The sequence below is a fragment of the Phodopus roborovskii genome, unplaced genomic scaffold (assembly GCF_943737965.1).
Source record: "Phodopus roborovskii unplaced genomic scaffold, PHOROB, whole genome shotgun sequence".
Taxonomy (NCBI): domain Eukaryota; kingdom Metazoa; phylum Chordata; class Mammalia; order Rodentia; family Cricetidae; genus Phodopus; species Phodopus roborovskii.
In genome coordinates, this window is record NW_026125665.1 from 2,490,988 (window position 1) to 2,499,543 (window position 8,556).

Below are 8,556 nucleotides of genomic sequence, written 5' to 3' on the forward strand. Positions count from 1 at the left end.
GGGAAAACCAGCACTTTATAATCATTACAAAATAGTATTATAATAAAAACTTCCCTAACAATAAAATTTCATATGATTGTACGTGTGTCATCAGAAGTGGGCTTAGGTGTTTGGTAAAGAAAGCCTTAAATAGAAAATAATTAAAATAGTTTAAGTCTACACCCTGAAGATTCACAAGAGTTAGATATTAGATGTTAAACAATATGTGACCATAAAAACTTTTTAACATTTTCTTGGAAATATGCCATTAGCCTTGGATGATTTTGTGCTTTACTGTGCCAAATGACAATGATGTTAAATGTTCTATCTGTGATTGCTTCACTAAACACATCTTCTAAGAATTTTAATATCTGTTTCATTATGTATAAAAATGATTGCTTGAAATCTGAAAAATACACTCAGATTCAAACAGCCTTAGTGTTTGTTTCTGTTTGTCACTGTTGAATCCTTCCCTACCTAGCCTTTGAGGATCCTTGTTCCAGGAATTCCCATACCCGACTGGGGTGGTCTGTGGCAAAACCTCATGAAATTGATGTGTACAGCATCCAGTATAACACAACTAAGAAATCCCTCTTCATACTGTGATGCCCCAGCTTACTACAGAGAAAGCATCCAATTAGCACTTTCTACTACAGATCTGTGACCAATAACAGTGTACATAAAAGGTAAGCAAACTTTTACATCCCAGCATCATAAGTTCCTGGTTAGCATACTACTTATCTTTCTATTTTAGAGGCAGTCCTCCCTTAGCTAAATGCTACTTTGTTGACTTATTATCTCCTAATCATTGGCAAACCCTTTATATAACCAATGCTACTCTTCTATACCACAGCTTACTAGTGGAATGTTACCCAGTACCCGAGATGCCATTTATAACCTCCACAAAATGAACTGCAACTATTACTTACACCTAAGTGAGAAATGCAGAACTTCCAGAAGATACTTGATAAACCGAGTTTGGAAACGTCCCTAGGTCTTGGGAGGTTTCTCTAAGGCTCTGATGTATAGAGAAAGAAATAGAGCTACTTCTCTAAATCTGGGAATATGCTTTGGAGAGCTGGGGCGAGGGCCTTTGTGAAGGGGTTTCTTCACATTCTGAGATCCCAAGTGTTTCTATGAATGATGCTGTGGTCATCAGTCTCTCGGCCATTGTGGAGTTTTGTTTGTGATGCTCTTGAGGTATCCTGTGTTCCTCTTGTGCAACATTTTCTGTTTAGCCTCCTCTGGAATTTGTACACTTATTTTAAAACTGAACGCATTGGTTTTTTAACAAGAGACTTGCTGCTGAACTTGGCACAAATCTACATCCAATCTGGGATAGATCTGCACTTGGGGTAGAAGCCAGAGCTGAGAACCACAGTGCTGTGTTCTTTCTGCTCACTCGTTCCTGTCACTCAGGCCTCCCCAGCCAATCATAGTTCCAGCGGACTCGCCAGAGAGATGGGCGGGCTTTTCTCCTTGCCAGTCTCCTGGCTAAGCTTCTGTATTGAGGAAGGCGGAAGTTGTCACGTGTGATGTGCTGGAGCTCCGGCTGCGGGCAGTTGTGCTGAGAGCACCGGCAAGCTGGGTGTGAGTTAGGGGCTGCTGTCCACAGGCTGGGAGGAGCAGCGGCTATGGTGAGTGTTGGGTGTCTGTCTCCAGACTGGGCTCATCCGCCCACTGAGCTGTGGGAGCAGGTGTATTGGGACCTTCCAGGGGGTGGGTAGGAGCCAGCGGGCAGATGCAGAGTTCAGCCTGGTCCTGCCTGGTCCTGCCTGTCCCGTGTGGCCCTGACTGGTCCTGCCTGGTCCTTGCAGCTCCCCGGACAGGTGCTGCGGCCTCTGAATAACTACTCTCTGGGCTGTGTCTGTGCATAGCATTGGGAGTGGGAATGCTTTGAAATTTCCCTGTTGTTGACGTCATTGTAGAATGAGGGCACCTGCAGAGCTTGTATTGTCGCTATGGAAGGCAGATTTGCCAAACTCGGAGAGCCGTCTCTAGATGTTTCCGAAGTTCTGCACTTTTAACATTTAGGTGTAGGATCCATCTGGAGTTAATTTTGTGGAGCTTGCAAACGGTGTCTCCTGTGTAGAGAGTAGCATTCCACTGCCAAACTGTGATGTAGAAGAGTAGAGTTGATGATAATAGAATTGGTGGTATGAGGATTTACCAATTTTGTGTGTGTGTGTGTGTGTGTGTGTGTGTTTTGACACAGGGTTTCTCTGTGTAGCTCTGGCTGGTCCCGAACTCACAGAGATCCACCTACCTCTGCCTCCGTGTGTTGGGATTAAAGGTATTAAAATTGTGCACCACCACTGCGGGCTGGATTTCTCAGTTCTTAGGAGACATTGAGTTATGCAAAGTAGAATTTGGTATGGGGGAGGGTGACCCCCAAATACCCCAAAAGTAAATAGTATGCTAACCATGCCTGTTAAGAGATTATGATAAGATGTAAATGTCTTTTCCCGAGGATTAATCAGCCATTAAGCTACATTCTCAAGACAAAGGAGACAACTCTGATTTACAAGCAGCCACCCTTTCCCCCCCTTCAAAGAACAGGCCTCTGACATGCTGCTCAAGAGGGCATTACAGAGTCACAACCAACATTAAGCCTTGGTGTGCCATAAAGGTGCATTAATTCTAGAACAGCTTTTTGAAAGGCTGTTTTGAGTCAAGGTTTCCTGTGTTGATAGAGGTGAACTTGAACCCTGTTTGTAGCCCCACAGGACATTGCCCTTGGTATACCCCTGACTAGCCACACTAAATTCCTAGATTACAAGTCTGTAGCACCACAGAGTTCTAAAATGACCAGTCTGAGTCTCACAGTGGACTGTCCATTGCAGTAACAGGAAAAGGGTTTGTGTGTGGAACATGGCTTCTCCCTTCAGACCAGAAGAGGAGGAACAGTGTACTGTGTACACTTCAGGGGAAACAGACTAGACAATAGCTAGATCAGAGACTGAAGTTTGAGCCAGTGAGCTGCAGGGGTGTCCATTACAAAGAAGGACTTGATGGGACAGAGTAGTGACTTCCTGAGTAATTTCTATCATATCCTTCAATGTAAATTAAAACAGACAGAATTGAGGAGTATACAGTTTAGGGATTGTAGTTTGAACTACTGAGTATTCAGTTTCCAGTTAGTGAACTCTCCTATGCAGATATGTGTAATCCTGGTTGGCACAGTTAAGTCAGCTCATATGTTTGAGACACTGGCCATTGGCTGTAAATCTGTGTCACAGCTCTCAGCAGCTGACATTTGAAGTGGGATAATGTCTTATTAATGGCATACTCTCTATCAGGGAAGTGCCAACTCTGTTTCAAAGTCAGTATAGAGTTCTTCCAATTATTTTTATCATTTAAAAAAGTCTATTATTGGTATTTTAAAGTCTTTTGTTTATTTTACATACAAACCAGTTTCCCCTCCCACTTCTCCTATTCTTTCCCCTCTCTTCTACCCTCCCCATCCATTCCTCAGAAAAGGTAAGGCCTTCCATGGGTCTCTTTGAGTTAATTTTGTGGGAGTTGTGAAGTCTTTACACATAGTATCATGGGTAGTAGGGTAGCATTGATCAAGACCATTTCCTGGATGAGTTTCCTTTGGTGTTTTGATTAAAAGTTGGTTTTATTTTCCTGCTTTTGTTCTTGGCTTTTTCTGTCCAACCCCTTTATTCCTTTATAAACATTGTACACATTCATGATTATTGTGGTAAATATAGATGTCACATTGTGTCAATGGCATCTAGGTATCTGGGTTTGGGGTGATTATGGTTCTATGTGCCTACTTCTTAGTTTATCTTTGTTGGATTGGTGTTTTGTTCCTTGGTTTATATGTACTCTCTGGTCTTCTGGTCTGTGGGGCCTGTGGTTGAATAGAGGTTTTCTCCCCTCCCAAGTTGGGAGCTGGAAATCTGGTTGCAGGAGTAGCATCTGTTCCATCAGGGAGTTTCCCCCCAAAGTGATGGCAAAGAAAAGTCAACGAAAGGAGGGGGTCATTACACAAGTGAGCAGCCTTGAGGAGACAGGCTTAGGGCCATAGTTGGGAATTTAGAGTATGAACCTTGTGTAATGACCATCAGCATAATAAAATATAACTTTTGTTACACTATGTATATTTATCTTCTTGCTTGTGGAAGTTAGCATCCCTTTCCTATGACTGATAATTAGATGTAAGTCTGCATCAAAGTGAGGGAAACTTTTCCAAATCAAATGCAATGTTTTAAAGAAACATTGTATAACTTGTCTTATACACCAAAAGCAACTTGTTTTGCTCTAACTGGTTTATAAGTCACAAGAATTTTTGAAAACAAATTAACCCCTGCTTTTTATTTGCATGTTTCTGTAATCAAGAGAATGTGTGTGTGGCATCATGAGAATGGGGGAGGTCTATGATAGGTGGCCTGCATAGACTTCTGACAGCTTGTGTGTCTTTTGTTTGAGCAGGGAATCTCTGCCTATGTTGGGGCTAGGACACAGAGACAAGATTGAAGTGGTAGTGGGGATAGTGTTAGAGACTACTCAAAGAGTGGATGAGATTCTGAGGTCTTCTTCCAGCAGATTCAAGGGTCCTAAGGACAAAGATGTGACATTGGCATAATTGAAGATGTGACCACCAATTTTGTTGTTAAAGAGATTGCCCCAAATAGCTTGAACCTCTCTGTATTTATTTCATTTGAAAGTCATAAAGTTTACAATTTCAGTTTTAGTTCCTCAAACTTGCTCCAGAAGCTAGACAATAATTCACTGGAGTTTTATCACAAGTTTCCTTCTTATACACTTTATTTTCCTTAGGTAGACATTTAGCCTTATGACCTCACAGTTAAGCACATCTCATTGGTCATTGTGGTTAGCACATCTAGCTGGCAGCCTATGCAGCCAATGAGCTTGACAAATCAGAGTTCATGTTTCTGTTCTGTATAATTATAGCCAATTTAAGGAGATTTAATCTGATGACACAGGAGGTGGTTGACTCTTGGCCAACCTCTCCTATTTTCTGACTGCCTGAGGTTCTGCTACCTATAGAGATGAATTTCTTGTTCCTGAAGTAAAGTCCATTCATGCAAAGGCTGTTGTCTCAATCAGAGGATACTATGTGTTTTGTTTTGTTTTTCTGAGAACAATTATGTGCTTCAAGAAACTGTATGACCTCCTATTTTTTTTTTTTTTCTTGAAATTTTCTCGGGCTGGAGAGATGGCTCAGTGTTTAAGAGCACTTCCAGAGGTTCCAAGTTCAATACCCAGTACCCACATGGCATCTCACAACTGTCTGTAACTTCAGGATCCAACACCCTCACACAGATATACATATAGGCAAAACACCAATAAAAATAAAATTAATTAAAAAACATTCTCAATCCTGTCATAAATTTTTAATAATTTCACCTTAGAACTATTAAGGTATTTTTATTATGCCATCATTGTATCCATTCAGTCAAAGTGAAAGGAAAACTATGAAGAGCATGTGTAGTGTTATGCTAGAGGAAAGGGATCATCCCATGGCCTAGGCTGAAGATTCTGTTACAACTGTCCATGCCAGGCATACAGGAACTTCTTCTCTGGTGCTTCCCACAGGAAAGCCATCCAAGGAACACTCTGACACTGTTCTGGGAACAGAGCCATGGTTTCCATTAATGAGGCTCAAGGATAAGCAGCCTACCTGGATTTCTGATGAATGCCATGGCCTCTGGTCCAGCAGGGAATCTTTGCCTGAGTTTGCCTGACATGAGGGTGGGATGTCTGCATTTGAACATTTGTCTCTTCTTGGTGGGTTTTAGACCCCTGTGGAACCTTTAATAGGAGGAGCCTCATTGGGAATGGGATTTGTATGTTTCTAGCCTCCATCATTTCCTGTTTGTGTCTTGCTCTCATGACTTTACCACCATTATAGATGGTATCAGTATATCATATGCGATACAGTTGAAGCAATTGCTATACAATGCTACACCATTTTCCTAGCCTGTTTTTTTTTTTTGTGTGTGTTTTGTTTTAATTTGTTGTTTTTGTTTTTGAAGATAATGTTTCTCTGTATAGCTCTGTAGACCATGCTAGCCTCAACCCAGAGATCCAAATGACTCTCTGTGCTGGGATTAAATAAAGATGGGCCAACATACCTGTTTTTTGTTTGTTTGTTTGTTTTTTGTTCTCGCTAATGGGCCTGAAATATAGTTTTTTTTTTTGTTTTTGTTTTTTGTACATATGAAGCATATGCTTTTGTGCTGAGCTTCACCCTCATCTTCAAATTTGGCAGAGTGTACCATTCTCTCTCAGGATAGCAGTATTCATGACATTAATACTGCCTGAGCCTTCTGAGTCATTGGATTGCAGGTGTATGACTTTCTTACCTGTTGTTTGTTTTTAATTCTTTTGAATGAGTCTTTTACCTGTATGCATGGGTGTATACCTGCTCCTCACAGTAGTTGGAAGATGGCCTCAGAACCTCTGAACTTGGAGGTCTAGTTTTAAGCCCCCATGTAATTACTGGCAATTGAGATCACCTATCTGAAAGACCAGCAAGAGCTCTTAACTGTTGAGCTACCTCTTCTGCACTATGATGCTTATTTATGATCAACATTGCTAATGTTTTCATCTGTCCATTTGCAACTGTTTAAACATGCATTCCTTTATAGTAAGATCTTAGTAATGTAACAGTTTAGACTGGAACACTTCAGGTTTCTGGAATACAGAACTGGAGTGAATGTGTAACTCTTTGTAGGAACTTCAAAACACAAAAGACAAAAACAAAAAACCCTGAATTTTTTATGTCTTTTCTGTTTGTTTGATTTTTGTGGGGGAGACAGGGTCTTACTAATATGTAATTCTGGCTCTCCTGGAACTTATAGCGTAGACAAGGCTAGCATCCAACTCAATGAGATACACCTGTGCCTACCTCCTGAGTGAGTGCTGGTATTAAAGTCATGAGCCAGTACACCCATCTTTCCCATCTTTTTTGTAGTTAGTAACTGTTCATACAATTTCTCTATACTGGTACTCAGTTTGCTTGTCTCTCTTTTTATGTCTGTTAATTGGAATTTCTCTTTCAAGGCTATATCCTATTCAACAGGTAAAGAAATGACAGAGGTGAACCTTCTATTAATTTTCTTCATGAAATAAGTGTGGGAAGCACAAGAATTATATGAATATATTGTCAAAGAGTTATGCATTTACAATGTTATTATTACACTTTCTGTTGTACACATGTATGGCATATTTTAGAATGCAGTGACTTATGATGACGTGCATGTCAACTTCACTCGGGAAGAGTGGGCTTTGCTGGATCTTTCCCAGAAGAATCTCTACAAAGATGTGATGCTGGAGACTTACTGGAACCTCACTGTTATAGGTAAGACTGAATTTTACCTCATGTTTTAAAATAAAGGGTCAACTCTTCTTGGTTATTGATACTCTTCTAAAATTTCAATTGAGAAAGGAAGAATGAGGTGAATAAATCAGGCATGGTGTTGAAGATAGTAACCTTAATTTTGCACAATTTCCAATAATATTTCATACATTTTTTTGGTTCTATATTTTAGGCTACCATTGGGAAGGTCATAATATTGAAGAACGTTGTCAAATGTCTAGAAGACATGGAAGGTAATTTTCATGTGCTAGCTGTTATAAATATGCCTCTGAAGAAAGTGTAGTGTGTCCTAGAAGTTTTGAAGAGTAACAGTGTAAATAAGCACAGCTTATAGTGTATTGATTATACATTCTCACAAAAATATATATCTCAATGTCTTTGCAAGTCATTCCTCTAAGAAAGAAGTCAAGGAAACAATGCCTTAACTGATACCATCATTTGAATTACAGCTCTATGAAAGCTATAATGTAGAACTGCCAATCTTTTTGTTTCATATAACTCAGATATTGCCAAAAGTTCTATATGTTGAATAGGTAATAAGTATATGCCAATAGTAAAGCTAGTGCTACTTTTATATTTGTAGTGACTTTGCTAAGTTTATTGAGAGATGCAGTTTATGAGAGTCAAGAAGGTTGTTGTGGAGAAGCCTTAATTCCTATGCCACATATTTATAAGGAACTGAAAGTCAAAATGTGTGAATGCAATGTGGGAACCTTTTATTTGTTAATCTTCCTTTATTAGATATATTATATGTCACTCTCGGTACAGACATTGTGAGCATAGGAACATGGAAAGAAGCAATACACCTCTCTCTCCCAGAACAATTAGAAGATATGTAGTAATCTCCATGTTGAACAGACTTATTGAATGTTATACAAGTTTACAATTAATTTGTTTCTCAACTTTGTTGGGAATACATCAACAATTTCACACTGCAGAAAAGACCTATGGGTATTGCAATGAATAAATACTTCTGTTTGTTCTGGTTCACTTTGAAAATGTAGTTTGATTTACACTATAGGAAAATTTATGAATGCAGCAATTATGGTAAAGGTTTGAGTTCTTGTAGTTCTCTTCAGATATGTGAAAAAAAATAATCTCATTTAGAAAACAAGATTCCTTAAAGGAGCCGTGTGATAAAGGGTCTTATCATCACAGGCATTTTCAAAGACACAAAATGAACAATCCCTCAATGAAGGTGAACACTATAAATGTAGATCTTA

General features: G+C 39.6%; 1 pseudogene; it reads left to right on the forward strand.

The window, feature by feature from the left end:
• Positions 1-1,574: 1,574 nt before the first annotated feature.
• Positions 1,575-8,161, forward strand: LOC127217272 (zinc finger protein 431-like; annotated as a pseudogene).
• The last annotated feature ends 395 nt before the right edge of the window (positions 8,162-8,556 follow it).